The sequence below is a fragment of the Amblyomma americanum genome, chromosome 7, assembly GCF_052857255.1.
Source record: "Amblyomma americanum isolate KBUSLIRL-KWMA chromosome 7, ASM5285725v1, whole genome shotgun sequence".
Taxonomy (NCBI): Eukaryota; Metazoa; Arthropoda; class Arachnida; order Ixodida; family Ixodidae; genus Amblyomma; species Amblyomma americanum.
In genome coordinates this window covers 1,796,725-1,818,928 of record NC_135503.1, presented here as the reverse complement: position 1 = coordinate 1,818,928, position 22,204 = coordinate 1,796,725, and the positions used below count along the sequence as shown (strand labels likewise).

At 46.0% G+C, this 22,204-nt stretch overlaps 1 long non-coding RNA gene across 2 annotated transcripts in view; it reads right to left on the bottom strand.

Moving 5' to 3' along the window:
* Nucleotides 1-22,204, bottom strand: part of LOC144096893 (uncharacterized) — a 112,119-nt gene that overhangs the window by 45,186 nt on the left and 44,729 nt on the right. The window lies entirely within an intron of this gene.

Here is a 22,204-nt window from a genome sequence, read left to right as displayed (position 1 = left end):
TCGCGGATGAATTCGACCGGCTGCTTTCCTGTGCCGAGTCTCTTTTTTTCTGTTGCGCACTATTTTGTACTGTGGTTGAAGCCTCTCCTGCATGGGGCTACTTTGCCAGCACTACGCCGAAAGTAAACACATCAACAAATACAGCGGATTTGTGTTTGCTGTTTTACAAAATTGTTATTACGAAAGCTTTTTTGGCCAATTTTATTAAATCCACCTATCTTAGAATCACTTTTTCGCAGGTATTAACTTTTCTACGTGGACAAAAAATTGCCCCAGCTATGCCCTCAGTTATTGCTCACTTCGTTGAATGCGCACAAACAAATTGATATAAACATTCCTTCCTCGTTATCATTACGCGCTCTTTGCATTTTTCATACCCGTTCCAGTGCAGGTGAATTAATGTTCGTCAACTCCACTGTGTTTGCTTAGCCTTCAGGCATCGTGATTAGTGCTGTTTAGTTTTTGCGACGCCATGATAGCTTGCGCGAAGGTTACTTTTTAGGGAACTTTGCCTCACAGAGGACGGGCGGGCTGAGGACTGCAAAATACGTTTAGGTTTTCTTTTCATCATTTGCACCCACGATTCAGCACTGTTTATTTCAAATCAAGACTTCAGTATTCTTAAATCATAAAGAGGTTATAAAATTTCACTTTTGTTACGCTTCCTGCAAGAAGGGCAGAAGTCTGTCTGCCCCTTTTCACCAATAACTCTACGGCCACGGCTCCACCTACTGTAACCCCCGCATTCAAAAGTGAACCCTCTAAATGCCTTTTCGCTTCAGTCACTTAACAGCGCCTTGATGTGTTTCAGAAACGAACCTTACGATTAGAGACCTTTTTGCGGCACTTTATCGCCTCGGACAGGAAGGCTAACCTTTAAGGCAGCTTCGCCTCCACCGCCAGCGCTCACGTATTGTATCCAGCATGGCGGATCGCTATGACGGAGGCGGAGTTTGATCGCACAACCAGTGATGAGGCGTGATGTGCATGCACGAAGAAGTCACCGTGAGTGTTCACGGACACGCTGCCGGAGAAAGGGCGGGTACCGGAGCAGTCCGGCGAGTTGTGAACCGTGTTTCGTCGGCACCGGTTGACACACGGATCGCGCGTTCGCACCTCTTTCTATCCTGCGGGCACTGCACAAACACACTGCTACAAGTGCGCCGAGCTGCGACAGCGGGTGTCGGAGACGCATGCGTGTGTTTGAGGATTAAGCCGCATTGTTTCTGCACCCCGACAGCGCGCGACGTATGCACAGAGGTTGCTTCATTCCGTATCGCGTCTGGCTTCCAGCCGCGCCTCCTCCGGGCTGCGGGTGCGTGGTGACTCGGTGAGTTCTCTGCTTATATTTATTTGCATATACTGTTCTCTTGCTCAGCGAGAACAAGAAGAGCGCTGCGAATGGCAGCTTTTCATGCGCTCCTGCTTGTTTCTATTTGTATTGTCTTTCTCTCATCTTTGTGGTGACCTCGCCGTCCAAGGCGATGGCGCATGGTCTGCCGTCTGTGCTGCCTACCGTGGGTAGCAGTGTTGATCCAGCAGGTCAACGTGGTACCAGCGTGGTGGTCCCCTTGGAGCTAACGGGGCATCTAGTTTCTCCGACACGGATGACATGGAACACGACGCTCGCTGCGGCGCCATGGTGAGTCGGCCACTGAAAAGGAAGCTCTGCAAGACCTCGAAAGACTGTGGGCACAGTGTCAGTACGAAAGCGGCCTAACCCACCTAATTCAAACACGCAGAGAGTTAACGAGGCCAGCGTGAGTGCGCAACCGCTCAATTACACGATTTACATGCATGCCTGTCGAAGATAAGGATAATACCAATTCTATCGAGAGGCAGGCACTCACTCTTGCTCTTGAACGGCTGGTTCCGGGTTAAGTCAAGGAAGTGCGCATTAATGCGAGAAGGAATGTCCTATCTGTTCACGTCTCCAACCGGGCCACCCTGGACAAGTTGACGGCTCTGTGAGAGCTTGGCAACATGCGTGTTCGCTCGTCCTCTGCACACGGCCTGTAGACTACTGCGGGAGTGATTCCTGATGTAGAGATAAAAGTCATGGACTTGGTGAGCCTATTATCTTGCTCAGTTAGAATCACTGACATTCGCCGGTTTGGGTCACCCTGGTGTGTGAGACTAGTGTTTTAAGGCACCAGTTTACCATCGCACGTAAATGTGGGATTTGTGAGGCATCCAGTGCGCCCTTGTGTGCCCCGCCCTCTGCAGTGCCAAAATGTCTGAAATTGGGAAACATGAGCTCTGCATGCACGAGCAAGAAAGCCTGCCTGCGTTGAGGTGGAGACCACAACGAGCCTGCATGCGCAGTTCAAGTCCCAAATGTGCAAACTGCAAAGGACCTCATGAGGCAGCCTCAAGGGAATGTCCGAAAGTAGAGACACAGATGCAGATTTTAAAGAAAATGGCCAAAGATCAGCCTTCTCGCCGCGAAGCAGCCAATACGTTTCGCCGCTGGAGAAGGAGTACACAGAACCTTTAGAACAGCTCGAATACATCAAACGAAGCGAAAGAGCGGCAAGAGGAAAAGGCCAGTCTCCTGTGCTGACGTCATCGGCTCCACCCGCACAAATGCCAAATATTCCAGCCCCTCAGTAGGATTCTGCAACATGGCCACCTCTACCAACGCGCACTGCAATCTTTGAGGCGCATCCGCCAATGCGTCTGCCGGTTGTGTCCACCACAGAGGACCAAATCAGGCTTATGCTTCAACAACTAATGAGCACCCTACGACTAATCTTCCCTGGTGCGGACACGCTCGTTGCTAGCGCAGCTGTCCAAACTTTGCACGTTGTGGAGCCGGTCCTTGCAAGTCTTTAATAGAAAACAGCAATTATGGCTCTACTGCCGTCACCACCATCACTACAGGAGATATTTTCTCGATCAGCAATTTTTCAATTGAATGCACGAGGTCTGCGAAGCCGCCTTGCGGACTTAAGTAAAAGGGTATTTCGTTATCAGTTTCTGATGCTTGTAATTTGTGAGCCAAATATTACCTCTCCTTTTCGCCGGCCCTGATATGAGCAATTTATATCCGAAGCGGCTGGACATACAAGCACGTTTCTATTATGCATTAACCGCGACCTCACTCAGATTCAACATCCAGTTCCTGCAGTCCGCAGTGACAAGTATGTTGCTGTAACTGTGAACCTGAATGGGCACACAACCTCCATTATCAGTGGCAACATCCCGTATAGGAGTAGGTTTGACGCAACACGACTGCAATCACTTCTGAACTGCACTTCACAGCTCTGTATTATAGACGGAGATTTGAATGCGCATCACCATTGCTGGGGAAGCGCAATGACGAACTCTTGTCGTCGGGATATTGCAACATTCTTCGACAATTAAGGCCTTTTTGTTCGCACCCTTTTACTTTTCCTTTCTCCTTTCCCCCACTCCCATGGTAGAATAGCAGGCCAGGGTCACCTTACCGCCGGCCGATTTATCCATCTTTTCCTTCTTATATACAATGCTCACGATACAGCAAGAAGTGTCAAAGAAATGAAAAAGAAAAACATTGGTACATACGAAAGTTGGTGCATGCAGAAATGATCTAGTTACAAAGGGCGCAAAAAAAAAGAATCATCACACATTATTCGGTAATTAATTGGCAAATTGAGCTTCCGGGATTGCACGAAATGCACCATCCAGTGTGTTCTACAGTTCTATGGTGTGCGGGAAAAGAATATAAGAATCTATTTATGCCTGTAGAGGAACTAAGTTGAGAGGGCTACTGCGTCAGGATTGGTGAACTGAATTTGTGCTTGTAAAGATAAAGCGCCGTGTACGATCTTGTGCAAAAGAATGATGTGGTCATGCTCGCGCCTGTCAGCAAGAGAAGGAAGTGATGAGGCGACGGCATGAGTCGCGGGCCAGAAATTGCTGTCTTAGCGGCGATAAATAAATCTGATATTTCTCGACTACAGCGCTACGAACGGGACACAGGCGATGGAAATGGACAACGCAGCGCTGCGTGTTTATTATTTATTTATTTATTTATTTATTTATTTATTTATTTATTTATTTATTTATTTATTTATTTATTTATTTATTTATTTATTTATTTATTTATTTATTTATTTATTTATTTATTTATTTATTTATTTATTTATTTATTTATTTATTTATTGATACTGTCAGCCGTAGGCCGTTACAGGCCGTTACAGCGTTACAGGGTCGCGCTGTAGTCGTGGAATATCGTCACCAATTAGCCCTTATCACCAATTCGCCCTTATCGAAAATAAATTGATTGCTCTTTTCGAGCAGATTCAAGTTGTTTTATATCGCGTGCATGAGTGATGTCGTCCGGTTGCGGAAACGAATTTTTCACAAATCTGCATGCGTCTTATGCAATCAATACCACGTGCCTGAGGAGTTTCAGTTTGATATCAACCCAAGTGGCTTACGTTATAGCCACTGTAAAACTACAATGAAGCACTCAAAACAAATTTGCGCATATTACACAAGGGGCCAAAACATATCTTAAATATGAACCTTATTAACGGTGTTCTCTTTCACCTTTTTTCATGTTTGAGCATGTTCTCGTGTAGTTATAGCTTTTTCGGAAATACGTGTTGGGTGTACGGTCCCCTTCTTAACTGCTCATCAGCATGGAATCTGCAGAATTCGTGGGTTATGCCTGACATGAGTGAGGCTTACGTAGTCTTTCTGTATACATGTGGGAAAAGGAAGAAATGTAACTGTTTTATTTTTGTTTCGGTTCAGCAGATGTGTGCTTTTAGAATCCTTCTCAAGCTTACACTCTTAACCTCGTTCCACGTAAGTTTCAGTCACTGCAACTCAAATGGAGTTTTCTAAAATGTTCCACTTATATAAGTGGAACAATGTTCTAGATAAAAACTACCAAAATATTTGAAACACAGTTCTATTCGAATGGGAAATTTTATGTGGAACACAAGTAGCTCACAAGTATCGACCTCATTGACAGCTTCACTGCTCGGCGTGCTGCACGACGGAGATGCCCAACTCTTATTTTGGTTTTGCATCCTCACATTGAGTATTTTAAATGCCATGGGCGCTGACGTCATGGCCTGTTCGGGCACCATTTAAATGCATCACAAGAGCCGTTTTCACGAAGCGTACAATTCCGTGACTGACATTTCTTGAGCCAAGATATTTCGAGCAATAGTGTTTATATGACCATACATCTGCTTCAATTTGCAGTATTATCTGTAATTTATGCCGGGAAGCTAGGAAATAGATTAGCGATGTTTCTGAAGCACTTACAAGCAAAAACAAAAAGCACTGTAGGGGATATTTACATGAACCGAGATAAGAACTGAATAGCACTGCATTGTATAGGAGTGTTCTGCAAAATATAGAGAACAAAAAAGTGGGCTCAAGTCGAAAGGAACATGCACTGAGTTACTTATTCTGAACACAACACCTGTATAAGGAAGCCTGCGTCTGCCAATTTATGGGTGTTGAAAACTAAACAGACGCTTTTTCGTATCAGATTTGCAGCTCTCATACCTTTATTTTTTCGCATTTTAATTTTCAAACTCAAATACATACAATTTCATCCATGCCCATGTCTTGAGATGGGCCCAAATACTAAATAAACAAAATCAGAAGTGCAAGTAAGAAGATAGAAGCAGATGCAAACAATTCAATCATATTTTGTTTAACGTAAGTTTGTTACGTAAGTTAGTCAGTCAGTTATAGAAAACAAATGAGGAAATGAAATAACTGCTGTAGCTGTCACAACTAAGTGCTACGCAGAGCAGTAAATAAGTTAATATTTATATACCCTGTTCCTCAAGCATAAAGCAAAATTAAATTTATTTTTATGCACATTCCTGCGGAAAGAATTTCTGCTTGCCACGCAATTGTAGCAAAAAACGTCAGTTAGCAAAATAGACGTTAAACACCAACACTAGCTCTCTTACGTAATGCGTGCTATATTCTAGCTTTTGCTAATCACTTGCTACAGCACATAAGGTAAAGAAATCATTCTGAGATTTTCCGTACCGTCTGCCGATTTCCAAGTCTCGAACTCTAAACCTTGCACAGCATTAAAGAGTTTTTATAACCTTTATGATGGAGGAAAATGCCGTATTCTAAGGAAAAGGCTCTCTATTTCAGGAAATCTTCAGTCATTAGTTTTTTTCTTTGCTTAGATTAGTTTGGCTTGCATGATGACAATTATACTGTAAAAACAAAGTTCTGGCTCGAGAACAAGCTGCAATCGACTAAAAATCATGAACAGCACTAAGCCAACTTTTGTGATTTTAGTGTTGCATTAGATATTGCATTCATCATCATCAGTAAGAACACATTTATCCCACTTATATCCACAGGACAGGGTTAATTGGAGGGACATGGGAGAGGCATTTGCCCTGCAGTGGGTTTAGTCAGGCTGATTATGATGATATTCCCAAAGTCCTGTCTTGGACAGCATGCCGCCATTTTATCTCAGAAAATTCGACTGTACACTCCTCTTCATATCCTGAGCTGACCTGAGTAATATTTTTTTTTTGCAATCTCTTTTGTCACCAAACCATTGTTAACCTGCTCTGCAGAATAAATGACCTGCCGCAAACAAATTTCCTTTCTCAATTTCCTGCAGACGATGATCTTGATTTTACTCTCTGATGTTTTGTCTCTAAACATTACCTGTGGCAGTTTCCCGCAAATAGTCTTCTGTATTGCCTCCAGTTTAAGTTAAACCATTTTCCAATAGTTGCCAAGCCTCAGCCACACACCAAGACACAATTTCTATATACCTCTCATTTCAAATATATCGATATAGGCGCTGTTCAAAATTTGGCAGTCCTTCCCAAATGATACTAATGCATTTTTAACTTCGTGCAAATAGAGATATCTTTTTCCTGGTAACACTTTTTCTCTATGGATGCAGTGCGCGGCAACTGCTTGGCTGCATACCTTTTTTCAGCATAACTTTGAAAGCTAGTATTGAGTCTTCTTTGTTTAGAACTCAAGAATGCATGACCATTCCTCTCTTGAAGAACTTAGGCGATGCCATCAACAAGCTTGCATTGTTAAGCTGTCAGCCATCACTGGTATTGTGTTCTTTGAATAAACAGCACGTGCAAAACACAGAAACATGAGAGGCGACCGGACAGAAGCGCAGCTTGCATCTTTAATAACAGGACAAGAAGTCGGGAGCTCTTGTATTGCTGCTGATTAGGAGAAGTGGGCTGCCCGAAGGTCGTGCACGAAAGACAAACCATAACAACGAAAACATGAAAAGGGAGTGTCTTGGCAAAACAAGCAAATCAAACGCGGGTCGTAAGAACAAGTACCGAGAAATTATGATTCTTGGGAAAGTGAACATCGGCAAGGGCTTAAAAATAATGAATAACGACATGAAAAAGGTATGAAAGGTATGAAAAAAACAGAAGATACAGAAAACACCGTCCAAAAGGCGGCAGAAAAAATTCTGAAGGAAACGCAGTAAAGCTTTCAAACCAGCAAGACAGGTAGGGAACTGGGTCGGATGTATGAAGTTAGAGGAAACCGTCCAAAATGGATAGTTCATTTCTAGAAAACAGAATAGATGACGCGCTGAAAACGCACTTATCTTTTCTTTGGTCAATGTAAGGTTCTCAATTCTTTCCCGTTTGATCTTTAGAGAACCAGTTTCCTGGAACTCGTGAACGGCGGTCTTTACGTCGGCTACAACGTACAGTAAGGCTCCTCGAATCTTGCTCTTTAGGGTTACGTCGTGCTTTGCAGCGCGCTCATTGAAACATTTTCCCGTTTGTCCATCGAGAACATTGCCACATGTCAATGGCATCTCGTAGACCACATTTGCAAAGCATTGTGTGAACATTGCTTGATGTTTTACGCTTGCCATTGGACATAATCTTGGGAGTTTGCAGTGAGCAGAAAGACTAGCTGCACGCCATGTCTATAAGCCGCCTTTTTCAATTTGTGGGAAATGTTATGCAGGTAAGGGAATACCTGCAGAAGTTTCTTTCTGACCTCACGCTTTTAGTCCGGTTTCCCAATTTTCTGAAGAAGACTTTGAGACACGCTGCTGACCAACTGCGGTGGGTAACCTGCATATCAGATTCTTACAATCCCGTACTAGAACCTTTTACCTATCTTGTACAGGCACGATTTTTCTAGGGCAAATTTGATGCAAACGGATACTATGCTACGCTTTGCCAGCTTTGAGTGGGAGCTGTCACAGGCCAAAGGGGACTTCTGTGAGCTTGACTGATACATGCAACACACGAGTGTGTTGGAAAGGAAAAGCTGCCGATCCGTATATTGAAGACAATAATGATCTGCTCATTCATGCGTGAACTTTAGACCTGTCGAAATAAAACTAAAGGCATTCAAGGTTTGCGCGATAAACGTATCTAGGTCACACTGTGTATGTGTACAGGGTCAATCACACTGAGCGTGAACACGGCTCCGCGTGGCTGCGCTCATGCGGAGCGACCAAGCCTGCAGCAAACTCGTGAAAGGGGCCGACGACACTGCGCTGAGTCATTCATGACCGCGTTGGATGCATTGGCTTTCCGCACGTGCGTGGCCCGAAACGCAGAGCCGTGTTTCCGCTAAGTGTGATTCACCCTGCACATCACCAAGAACAAGATAACAGCAGACGTACCTGAAAATACGTGAGATGCCCGTGTTACTCAATCTGGAGGAGCCAAACCAAGACGGGACAGGCGACAACACGTCCTACCAACTGGCCTACAACCACGTCCATCTAAATTAGTCAATCTGGCTTCAAGTCGCCGATCGAAAGACACCAGAAAAATTTTACCCAAGGCTGGAGCGACTGACGACCTTACCCAGATTCCCTGGTTCTGCAATTGATATTCCTCTCGGGAAAAAAAAAGCAGTTGAATTCAGAAAGAACAATAAAAGGTCTAAAATGTTCACTGTTGTGAGCCCCACTTCATTTAAAACCTGACTACCCATAGCCTTCAAAATGTGCTTCTGTGTCAATCGAAAATCCGGTTGGGGCCAAGAACTTGCTAAGAGAGCAATAATCTGGGCTAGTTGGTGGTACATTGTGTGGAAACCGCGCTGTACTCAAACAAACAAGACACACTATCAGGGCGACAGACGAAGCTCCTGTCCTCCTTATAGTGTGTCTTGTTTGTTTTAGTACAGTGCGGTTTCCACACAAAGAATTACCTTGTGCTCCAACCACTTCTGAGGTTCGGACATGCCTGCTACTCTGTTCAATTGGCGGTCGAAGAAATTCGCTCACAACTTGTCGCCACGTATTCCTTTTCAGCGACACTCTGGCTCGTAGTGGGCATGGTGGCTTTCCCTGAAGATATTTTCTCCAGGCATCCTGTCTGTGCCGCCTTACTGACTGCCTTTATCGATGATTCCAGATTCTTCCTGGCAAGCAGATTTAGTGCGGCTTATTTCCTGTTTCGCAGAGTGAAAGTCGGTGGGTCTAAAATTTTTCTTCATGAATTCAGTATCTTTTTTCTAGAACATGCCATTGGGCATGAGAAAAAAAAACCATCCTTTTTGTCGGACGCAAGGACTATAAACCCGGGCGCATTCATAAACTCGGCATCCCTTATGAACGGTGGTTTTTTTGGTTGAAAAAGAACATAGTGATTGTTGGAGGCATTCAAATCCCTCCCCAATGACCCTGTGCATGTCCTTGTCTTTGATATGATAGCCGGCTTTGTGTACCATGGCTACTAGGGCTGAACGGTTCGCCTGAAGCTCAATGCAGTGCATGGGACCTTTTTCCAAGATGGCCTTGACATCACAAGGAAATGATGTCCCTTGTAAAATTGACGAAATAAACAACAACTGCGTAACTAGCACGCAATCTATTCTCCTTTCAAGAAAGAAACTATCCTCATTGGATGGTTTCGTCTAGCTTCATACCTCCGTCGCCGTTCCTAACTTGTGTTAATGCTTTAAAAAATTTTAATGCGTTATCTTTAATTTTTATTTTTGCCTGCATATATGCGGTTTTTCCTCTTGTTCTGTTCCTTGTGGCTTTGAACCTTTTATGCCTGTTTAGTGTCGTTATTAATAATTTTCAGCTCATGCCGACATTCACTTTCGGAAGCTTTATCAATTCTCGGCCGAGACACGCCCGTATAGAGCGAAAGCTCTACTACGCTTGTCCGAACCAAAGTTTCGCTGCGTGTTGCCGGAGCCTCGAGCGCAGTGGTCGGTCAGCAAAGGCGCCCCTAACAACCGGATCTGCGTCTAGCAACAGCTGGCCGCTGCGCCCCACTCCGCGCTTCACCGCGGCGTAGCTCCACTGGACCGCTAGACTTGTATAGCATTTAGGCGTGTACTAAATATTGTGGTCAACCATGATGACGTCATAGTGTAGCGTGAGCATAATTAGTAGTAAACATAAGAATGTCCATATGTATGCAATACATCACTGGGAAGAGGAAGCATAGCCTAATGGAGTAACGCTAATTAGACAGATTGATTACCCTAATTAACCACTTGATTTGTATGTTGCTCTGGCAACTACGAGTGCTAAACATGTAATATGACCTTCATCTTGACCATGAAAAATAATTTAGCGAAATGTAAGAATAACAATAGGTGAACAGATGACGTCATAAGCTGTATAACGCAATGTAAGTCACGTGACTTAGCATTAATGATTTCAATCGGCGCGTTAAAAAGGCGCCTATCGAGACTGCTCTCGCCACAGACGGCGGCGACATGGACGGGAATGAAGACACAGTCGCTTGGACGAGCTCCAATGCCGGCAGTTGTCCGGAACGCACTCAACGTTACATACGCCTAGCTGCGTCTAGTTGCCCGATATACGACAGCTTTCGCTCTCTGACCAGGTTCAACAATAGTTAAACCACGGTGCTAGCTCTGTTACCGAGTCTCGTGCCTCGCTTCCCCTAACCTCTGCGGGACTTTCGAAAACGCTGAAAGCGTGACGCGACCCTAACAAATCTCGTCACATTAGCGAGAGGTTCGGCGAGCACTATGCATCAGTCGACTGGCTGCTAGCTCTCGTGGCCCTCTAGTGGAAGCACATATGTTCACTGCAAACATATTTTGTCGAGAAAGACTAAATGACAGCCATTTTGATCAGGCCAGTGCCCTCAAGGAAGCCCGTCCGCAGGCATGATGGCGCCCACCGCCTTGCCACTTTCGGGTCGTCGTCTGGTTCAGGCGTCTAACTTACGCCCACTGCAAAGGGACCACCGGGAAACTCGTCACTACACTCCCAGGCGGTCCGCGACTGCGACGCACCGTACGGGCTATTTTGCAGCAAGTGTCGCCGATCTGGATCGATCCGCCTTACATAACAATGAGCCCGCCGTGCAGGCCCTTTCGTTACGTAAGCGCCTGCGGAAACTAGCTATGTACTCGAGAAAATGACCCCCAGCGAGCCGAATCAATAACCGGGACTGCAATAACAGCTGCGCGGTCGCATCGTGTGGACGTGCATTGTGCCATGAGGCTAAGCTGCTTCTAGAATAAGTCTACACAGGCGATGGAAATAACACCATTAAATAGGCTAATGATGCTAAGAGTGCAGAAAAAATTCGGACCACTCGAACCGAAGTACTTACGTGACTCATCATCGCTTGCAGATTTCAACAACAGGATTACCGGGTGCGTGTAACATTCACCATAATCATCATTTACAGAGTTTTGCTCTGCACTTTCAACCGCATTTGGCGTTCAATTCTCTCTAAATAAGAATATTGCTAAAATTGGTGACATGAACATTAGTCTGCTAGATGACAGGAACACTACGCTATTTAATATACTTGCGTTTTTCGTGTATTTAGATATGACTCACTCATATTTACTTCTTGTCAAAAGGGCAGGCGCTTGGGCTTGCTGGTGCATGACCTCTTGTTGGTGCTGTACCTCTTTGTCAAGGGAGCGCCAGCGCTCCCACTGGCCTCCCGATCTGCGTGCGCGTCCTACAGGCCCAAAAGTCCCTGGCTGAGCGCGCCCAGGCAGCGGCCGATGCCACTGCTGGAGTCCCGTTCTAGGGATCCCACCTAGCGTATGTGAGGGCCGGCCCCTTAGGAGTCGGTCCAATCATACCTGCCTCTTTTCGAGGCCATAAAAGTATTTCACCACTACCGTCCATTGGAGACGGATACATCGCCAACGCTGGCTGAGGAAACTAAACAATGCTTCGCATTGAAAACCTGTGCCTGAGTTGGTATGACGTTGGATAAACCGGCCCCCAGGCATTGAAAAAAAAAAGATACGCAGTTGAGTTCTCTTCAGGGCAGGAAATACACTGACTCTGTCGGCCTCCGACGAATGGGCTACTTGGATTTCAGTTGAACGCGTTCACTATTCTATCGACCACATTTGTTACATACGCCGAATGATCGAAGCATGAGCCACGCTTTTCTCTCGATTCCGAAAGTCCGCTCTGCTTCCCCAACGCGATGTTGGCGCTTCAAAGCGTGCCGGCGTCGGTTTCAGCAGCTAAACTAATTGTCCGCAGCACAGGCCAACGGAGTGAGAGAAAAAAGTACGAGCGGAAAGAAAGTTGGAACGAGTTGGCGTCTGGGATCCCGCAGCTAAAGACTTATGGCGTGACGTGAGCAGCATCATCATGGCTGCCGAACGAGCTGCGTCATAATTGTATCCCACTCCACGACGTGGCTTTGCGTTACACTTCTCTTTATTTCATCTTTTCTGGCAGACTGCGGTTTTTACGCATCTCGTTAAGCTCCCTTTCGCTTTGCGAATTACCGGCCTATGGCGTGCAGGCCTGCGTGCCGGTGGGTGTGCACGACAGGAACAAGATTTCAACGTTCAGGCTTCCTTTTAGCCTAGAATGTTTAGGAAGCAGGCGGACGTCTTCAAAGGGACCTCTCGAGAATCTCGCTGATAACGCCAACGATCATGTCCGAAAGAGGAAAGGTTGCCTGGGTTGCAGGGAGCAGTCCCGCTTCCAGTGTGCCGCACGGGCTCCTCGCGGGGCCACTCTAGCAAGAGGCTATAAAGCGTAGTGGCTTGCGTATTTTAGTAGCAGCAGTTTGATGGATGCCGCCGCATCCAGGCGTGAAAGTTTAAGTCTACCCGTTTTGTATCTGCACTGAGAAATGTACGCCGTGCGCCAAGCGTGTCAATCTGGCAGTGCTATTTCAAGGATGCCCGGGAGCTGTAGCTTTTGGTAGTTGCTGCTATTTGCCTCAAAGGGGAAGCCTCTTATTTACACATTGGAAAATGGGCCCGTAATCGTGAGGTTGACAAAATCATTCTGATAAATAGAGCTCAGATAATTGAAAGTGAATTTCAGTGTGGATGGGGCATGAAGACGACGAAATGCGCTTTTTGTACAATGCTTTCTTCCTAGACGTGCTTTCTGCTCGTATTAATGTCTGATGGAGAGCTGGAATTTTGTTCGCTTCCTCTTCCAACGGTGGCTGCAGCTTTTTTTGCTGCGAATAAACTAATAGATACGATATAGAGGTCGAATAATCTTCATCGCATCACAAACCGCGACAAGCTCGATGCATAAGTGCTAGCCTTCTGGAAAATAGCTTTGGCGACTGCCTTGCTTTATCAAAGGATCATTGAAAAGAGAAGAGCCGTCAGCTCAAGTAGGGCCGGCGATACGCAGCTCACATTTGAGAACATCGCAGGCTTTACGCTGCTTCCCCCCTGTACTTTCAGAGAAAATGGTGCTGCTCTGCACAGGCCAGGCTGTAGAGATGATGCACGAACCCACGCCTGCCATGCTAAAATAAAACACAAAATGGTGCACAGCTGCGTGAGAAAAGAAGACCGGCCGGAATGATAGACAAGCACACCTCAAGAAATGCGCACAAAATAGCGTCGCTTGAAATAACGCAGGTGCTTAAGAACCGAATAAAGGAGAAAAAGGCACAGGAGAAGAAAGGAAAGAAAAACACGGGCACAGGCGCCTCCACAAATGGCACCATCTGTTTCCGAGCGCTGTCCAAACGATATGTTCGCACGCCGGAATGGCACAAGCGTGTCACTGCGCGTTGTTGTTTTTTTTGTTTCTTTTTACTGCGCGCTGGCGGCGCGCAGGACACCATGTTTTTAGTTCATATGTCTTCTCCCCTCCAGTTTCGTACCCACTCGTTTTCGAGTCGCCGTTCTCGCTTATCTGGGGCTGTGTCCCGTCGCGACCGGCGCACGCGCCACTTATGCGGTTCCTCGCCCTGAGGTGCCCCTAGCGTGACTTGTGGATAACGTAGAGTGGCGTGCTGCGTGGAGCTCTGTTCGCGGGATTTGACTCTAACTGACGCTATTGTGACCATACGTCACCTGAACGTCAATCTTCTCCACTGTTTACAAAGCACGCCTGGTTAGTAAACATTTGCTGAACAGGTAACGAGCCTAGGAGCAAAGGGCCAGTTGGATTAGCGCGATCGAATGCACGCGCTGCTTAGAAGGCAAGGCACAAGTGGTCGAACATGTGCGCGTCGTCTTGTCCACTCGCCATTACCCTTGGGCATCTTCTTTTATTTTTGAACTGGATTGTGGTGCAGGCAGAGAATTATTACTTTTCATTGTTTCAGGTTGTCCCAACCTGCTCAATGTCTTGCCTCCTCAGAAGCGCCTACATTCCATCGTCCCGAAGAGGCCCGCGTATCGCCGTGAACCGTTGCAGCGTTATCGCGTCAAAGGTCCCGCAGTCCAGAAAATCCGGATTCCGCGTTGTCGGCGTTGCGAGCAAAAAATAACGACTCTGGCAGGTGGTGCCCAGACAGCAACCCAGAAGGTAGGTGGGCCACCTAGGTCACGTGACCTTGCGCCATCAAAACCTGCTCAACGGATAGTGAGGAAATTCCTCACGTGTCATGTAGCAGGTAAATTATTGACTGGTCGCTCTGGAAGAGCAACCTTGGCCGCGCAAGGCCCACCGCCGGCAGTACCTGCCATCGCAGGGCAGTGCCGCATCGCTTGACCGCTGCACAACTGCTCCAGGAGGGGTATGAGGACTCCCAGGGATCTATGAATGTAAAGTAGAGATTGACCTTCTGCATGTATGGGCATTAACCGATTACGCTAAAGCGTCATACCCCGTTAGACGGAGTTTCATCCAAGTGTCCCATCCAATTTTTTTTTTTGTTTCTTGTTCAAAGCCGCCAGCGCGCACCTTTCCTCAGGAGTGTTGGGTGTGCAAGGTGTGTTAGGATGTGTTAGATATTAGTGATGTGTTAGTTGTGAACGTTTGTGACCGTGATATAGAAAGTGCGCAGAGAGTGGGATGTCGCAATGAGCGCAAGCCATATCAACGACAGTTGACTTTTAGTCCTACAAAACTAAACAGAAGATGCTCCTTTAGGGTAGGACCATGACAGACGTTTTGTTAACCCATGAGCGAAGACAGCCTGCACAGGTTACTCTCGTTTGGAAAGGAGCAACCACGTACCTTTAGGCGTCGATTCAACCGCTTGCACTTTTAAATAGCCAGGGAGCAATTACTCATCAGTATCCACCCGTGGGCAGCCATACGGACACAAAAGAAAGCTATGCAGGCCACACAGAAGCTTCGCAGTTGAAGAGAAATTTGTCCTGGTCCGGTGTTGTAACCTGGAACCGCCGCCTATCTGGGGAAGTCATTCTATCAACTGAGCTAACCAGAAACTCAAGCAGATGTCCAAGCGAGGCTGAATTGATCGATTTCATTCGACCTCGCTCTCACATCTGCTAGCCTTGCTTCAGATAGGTGGTAGTCTGTGGTTAGAACTCGGGACCAGGACGAACTAGAGGCTTCTTCGAAAGCTCTATGAGAGGGAACATGCACATGATGTCAAGGCTAACGCCATTTTGGTCCCCTTGACTACTGTGGTCGGCCGTTCAGATACTTCTGTTCACCTGCATGCAATCTCTCTCTGCCTAAACCCAGCCCTGATGTAATGGCAACTTAATCGGCATCCATGAGTGACAGTTCGAAAAAAAATATGTAATTGCAGGTGTCTATATAGACTTCTCGAAGGCATTCGATAGCATAAACCATGTTACTTTGTTAAAAAAACTGGAAGTATATGGAATACGTGGAATACCTCTCGAACTCTTAAAGTCTTACCTTGAAAACAAAATGCAGTGCGTTTCCATGCAGGAAATTTTATCCACTTGCCAACCAATAAAAGCAGGTGTCCCCCAAGGAAGCATACTTGGCCCCCTATTATTTAACTTGTACATAAATGATATTACGTGCATTAGTAGCAACGCAGAATACGTAACATATGCAGACGACACGACAATATTTTTTCGCAGTCGTTCCTATAATTCTCTTCAATCCGAAATAAACAACCCTCTTGAAAAACTGGCCACCTGCAGCGCAATAAATTATTTAAAGATTAATGTTAATAAAACAAAGGCAATTATTTTCACTACCAGACAAGCAGCCAGCGCTCCAGAGATGACGTTCACCTTAGGCGACGCAGATATAGAAATCGTAGATTCTGTCAAATCTCTTGGTGTCCACTTTCACAAAAATATGTCCAAGGACACGCACGTTTACCACGTGACCACACAGATAGCGAAAGCTGCTGGGGTCATAACTAAATATAAATCTTACTTACCGACGGCTGTTAAATTACACATTTACAATTCACTTTTCCTTTCACATGTTAACTACTGTCTCTTAGTGTGGGGCAAAACAACAATTGGTAATTTAAATCGCATACATTTCCTACAGAAAAGAGCGACCCGCAGCATAGCAAATGTTCATTATCGTGAACACACGCCCGAACTTTTCATTATATCTGACATTCTTTCCATCCATCATATGTACTCATTCTACCTTGCAAAGCGATCTAAGCATGACTCTCATGAAATTATCCGTACACTTGCAAACTTGGCCCCTCAAACACGACACTACAATACACGCACCAATATAATTTGGAAAATTCCTTACTCACGTTTAAAATTTCTGAATAAATGCTCCGTCATGCCCTACCGACCCTACTAAACCACATTCATTGTCAGGGAATAAAGATAAGCGCCATTAACAACAATATACTTAAGTCCTTCTTTGTAACGCGAGAGTGAGCGTGTATGAAATTGTTTCATATATTTAGAAATTCTCTTTCCATTGTAAAATTGGTGTGCTACCATGGCTGCCTTGTATATATTGACTTTTATTTGTGGCTCGAGAATGAGTGTATATTACTTTGTATTGCATATTATACGTACTGACTGTTACACTTTCTAATGTATAAAGATGTATATTTCTAAATCTTCCACTGTGTATGCCTTGTAAATAGGGGACTCGAAGCTCGTCAAGTGGAAACTTCCACTTTTTTATTCGAGCCCTCCTCGTCCTTCGTTAATCTTTTTCTGAGGAAGAAATAAAATATTGATTTATTTATTTATTTATTTATTGATTGATTGATTGATTGATTGATTGATTGATTGATTGATTGATTGATTGATTGATTGATTGATTGATTGATTGATTGATTGATTGATTGATTGATTGATTGATTGATTGATTGATTCGAACTTTGTGGGCAGGCTGCGCGGTGCGGGCAGACGGCGGTAGACGTAGCAAAAGTGGAAGTGTCCGGCGCCGACCTTTTCCACTCGATATGTGTGCGATTGCACGGTAAGCGTCGACCTGCGGCCGCGCATAGACATGTGTGATAGTCACGAGGTTCCGTGTGGTGCACACGAGCTTCGTCACAAAAGACAAAAGGAAAGTGTACAGAATTTGGGAAGACAGAACCATGCTGCAAGAGGCAGTGTTGAAGAGCCGCGGCTCAAGGAGTCAAGCCCAGGCACCGCCATCGTCATAACGTAGGTAAACAGTTTGCCCTTTATTTATAGCTGAGGTAAAACCATTGGTGGTTAACTTTTCTTTGCTACGCACGCAGGTAAATCACTCTCAAAAGCCCGTCGAGCCCCCCTTTGAAGGTTCGGATCGCCTCAAGACACGGCGGGGAAGTGATGGCGGCACACTGCACGGCTGAAGATGTCCAAGCCTGATCTCACGTTGTCGCGCTGCTTTTTTAAATGGAGTACGGCGTGCGTGAAGAACATTCGTGCACTGATCGTGAAAACAACTGGCTACACGTCCGAAAGGTTGCGTCGCGGCCCATTGGGGACATGGATTTCGTATCGTCGGCCGCCTAGGCAATCCCGTCTCGAGCTTTGAGTTTCACCCAGGAAACATTTCCACCGCCAGTGAGACCTGTGGCTGCTGTGCCAAGCACAGACTCCGAGTGCAGTGACTTGTTCGTGCCTGCAGTGAGGAGCTGTTGCAGTGGTGCTAAGCTTCGGTTGCGTTATAATCCAAGTGCAGCTGATACACCATGTGGCACCTTATGGGAACAATGAGCAGAAATATTTGAAACTAGAAGTTAGTGAGCAAGCGATCACGAGCATTCGGAAGAAAGCCTTCAACCAGAGTATGTGTACAATTTTGATATTTGTATAATACATGTACAATACAGGAGCAGCATAGTACGAAGTGTGTGATACACGGTTAGAGGTCCCCTGGGGAAGTCTTGTTAATCGTATCTGTTCTGAACAGAAATTGGAGGCCGTGTCATAGTACGTTTACTGCCTTAATTTAATCAACAGACCGTACATGCTCGTCAAGAATATCGATGTGACAGATGGCTTGGTCAATGGCACGGTTGGCACGCTTATGGGAATCGAAAGAGACGTGGACGATTCAGTGAAGAAGAGTGTGGTCGGCATGTCCTGCCGGGGTATACGCACCGTAACTACAGCAAAGATAAGTTGCCGTGTGGGCGTAAGACGGCACGGACTCTGGGTTCCCATCGATCCGAGAACAATGTCCTTTACGATTAAGAGTAAGGCATTGAGACACGTGTCAATGAACAGGATGCAGTTCTCTTTGGTTCCGGCCAGTGCCATGGCCATCCATAAATCGCAGGGCGGAACCTTTGACACGGTGGTTTATGAATACTGCAAGAACCATCCTCACAAGTTGGTTTACGTGGCGTTTAGCCGTGTCACTGGCATTCAAGGCTTGCATCTTACGAACAAGGAACAACGTCACTGCTTCTATCATCATCTCAGCAATCAAGAAAGAGCATTGGCTATCGAATTTGAGCGCCTCGAACAGCACGCCCTTGGCACGGCCTATGCGCGCTGCGAAGCGCTGCTCACAAACTCCGCCACAGTTCCCACAATAATTCTACAGAACGTTCGACCACTGCGAGCTCACATAACTGATGTGTATTCAGACCGACTACAAACCAGAGCTGATGTCCTCGTGTTTACAGAGACTGGTCTTACCACGGAATGCCAATCTCTCCCAATCCCCGGCTATAGCTTGGTTGCTGACGCCAGTCGTCTTGAACTGAATAAGAACGCTGGAGTCTGTGCGTATGGGAAACAAGGTATCACCGCTGTCAGACATCTCCCTTCGATCGCGGTGAATAATGGGGAAGCCTGCTGTGGTCGGCTTCTGGAGAGCGGCATTATCATCCAAGGAGTCTACGTGGCACCGGGAACATCTGTCAAGCAGACGATTGATGTGGTTGCCACGTGTACACCAGCCTACGGCACGGTTTTGCAGTTTTGTGTGACTTTGGGTGACTTCAACAGGAAACAGGACTCTCTTAGTCAGTGTATGAAAGAAAAGTTTGACTTTAATTTAGCTTCGGACCCTCACGTCCAGACTACACAATGGGGAACAACAATAGCGCTTTTATACGAAAGAGGCTCTAACAAATCAAAATACTGTATCGGCAAAATTGACAACTCTGCTTGCTACTTCACAGATCATCGGGCAGTCTTCGTCTCTGTCAAGCAAAATGAATAAAAGATGTGTGTACCCGATGTCTCTCATTGCTAAACATACAGTGACCACAGCAAGCTCAGCCAGGGAAACGTCCCTCTCGCTTAGTATATCCTGGCATAGCCGAGCTAAGCCACTGGCAATTTTTTTTATCATGGTCCTTGTTTACAACTCGCGATGCAGTAGCTTTCTTTATTCATATCAAAATACAATTATCTTCCTGGTGTGCTCGGCTGGTTACCAGCAGGAAAACTGAGAACTAGGAGCGAGCTACGCCGTTTTTCTAAACAAAGTTGTGACAAACTTATTGTGTCCAGTGTAAAACGAGAAAAGGAGAAGCCAGTTGAGGAACCTCTGAGTGTGCCAAATTAGGGTTGAATGGTTTTTAATCTGAAGACCAGTAAGTTTATTTTTGATCAAATTGTTGCAACATTGATTTCTTTTTGATTTAGGGTAATGTAATCTTTTTTGCCAGGGCGCCTTCCGTGCGACTCACTCTCGCTATTTTCTCAGTACGAGTCTGAGCGCGTTGACTGATGTGTAAACACTAGATGGGCGTTTTTTTTTTTCGGAAATACTGACTACAGCGTGAGTGATACTCCATCATGTATGCTCAAAAACCGATGTGCAAGGAAATGTTAGGAATTATTCTGCATTTTCACGGTTTTATAGTGACGGCTTTCCACTCCATGACACAGAGAAAGCACTACCACTGTTATGGCAGCTTGAGGTATCAGGAAAGAATACGCGCATCAAGCACACACTTTGTGGATTCCTGAATACAAAAATAGAATTCCGCACAGTTGTTCACCCACATCGGGCAGAAATCGCTGCAAAGACGGCTTGACGAAACACCACGTAAGTTGAATCCGACCACCTCCTTGTTGGAAATTTAAGGGACTGCCTCAAATTTGAGCGGCGCTTCAGGGGCCTGACACAGCTTGGAAGAATGCACACATGGAAGAATGCTTCTGGCGCGTCTTAAATGGTACCTTGAGCCCAATAACGTGTATCCTAATGTCATGGCGGGTTTCCAACGTGGTCGCTCCTCTATAGACAACGTCATTGATCTTGTGTCCACAGTACAGCAACAGAAGCGACAGAAGCGCTTGTGCGCGGCACTTTTTCATGATATCAAAGGTGCATACGAAAACGTGACACATAAGGGCATCCTTGATGCGCTAGAGGCTGTTGGAATAGGTGGACGGATATTTTAGGTGGATCCGAAGCTATCTGACCGAAAGGGCATTTTTTATCATGTGTGAAGATGGCTCCACACCCGTGCATTACACCAACCGGGGCATGCCCCAGGGTGGAGTGCTCAGTCCTACTTTGTTTAATCTAACACTTATAAGACTCCAGGAGTATCTACCTAATACCGCCCATATCTCTATGTATGCCGACTACATCTGCATCTCGGCCTGCTCTGTGACGCGTCTCCAGGTGCCAGCAAGACTTCAGAGGGCAGCAACCATAACTTCCTCTCATCTCTGAGAGCAAGGTCTGAGGGTGTCAGCCGAGAAGTGCGCTATAGTGGCATTTACACCCAAAATTATGACTCGTTATCCGCTAACTATTGACGGTCATTTCATTGCCTATCGCGCATCTCATCGTTTTTTAGGAATTGATATAGATCGAAATTTATCATGGAGCCCGCATTGCAGCGTTGTAAAGAAAAAGCTAATCTCTATCACATACCTGCTCATATTTCTTAGCGGAAAATCATGGGGCTCGTCGATTTTATCAATGCTGCCACTCTACAGAGCACTTTTTGGGGGATTTTTGCGGTATAGTGCGCCAGTTCTTTCAAGCACATGCAAGACGAATTTGCGTGCACTCCAAACTATACAAGGTCAGGCACTTCGCACAAGCCTGGGTCTCCCTCGCAGCGCACGCAGCGCATCAACAGTTGCTACCATTTCAATCGCCCAGGACTACCCACTCTCGACGTATATAACCCTTGACACCCTGCGGATCCACACACGGCATCTAACAAGGATTCCCCAGCACCACCTTGTGTCAGTAGCGAATCAAAGACCACACGCAGCGTTTTCAAATGTTATAGCAGCCCACCAGTCGTCCATCCCATCGCAGTTCACCCCGGCAGCACGGCCTTCCTCTGCGCTGTGGTGTCTGCGGGAGCCATGCGTGCGCCTTACAATTCCGGGCATAACGAAAAAATCGTACTTATCGACACCGGCCATTAAAAAGTTGACACTCTACCTACTCCACGCCGCATATAGTAACCGCACTCATGTGTATACAGATGGTTCGGTCTCAGGTACAAGTTCAACCTACGCCGTGGTCATTCCTGCTAGACAGACCAGTATTATCCAACAAACTTCGCATGGGATAATCTCCACCGGGTCAGAATTGGCCGCTCTTCGTGCGGCTGTGCAGTACATCGGTGCACAAACACCCCACAAATTGGCTGTGTTCTGCGACTCAAAAGCAGCCCTACAGTGTCTTAATTCTGCTTTACGCCAT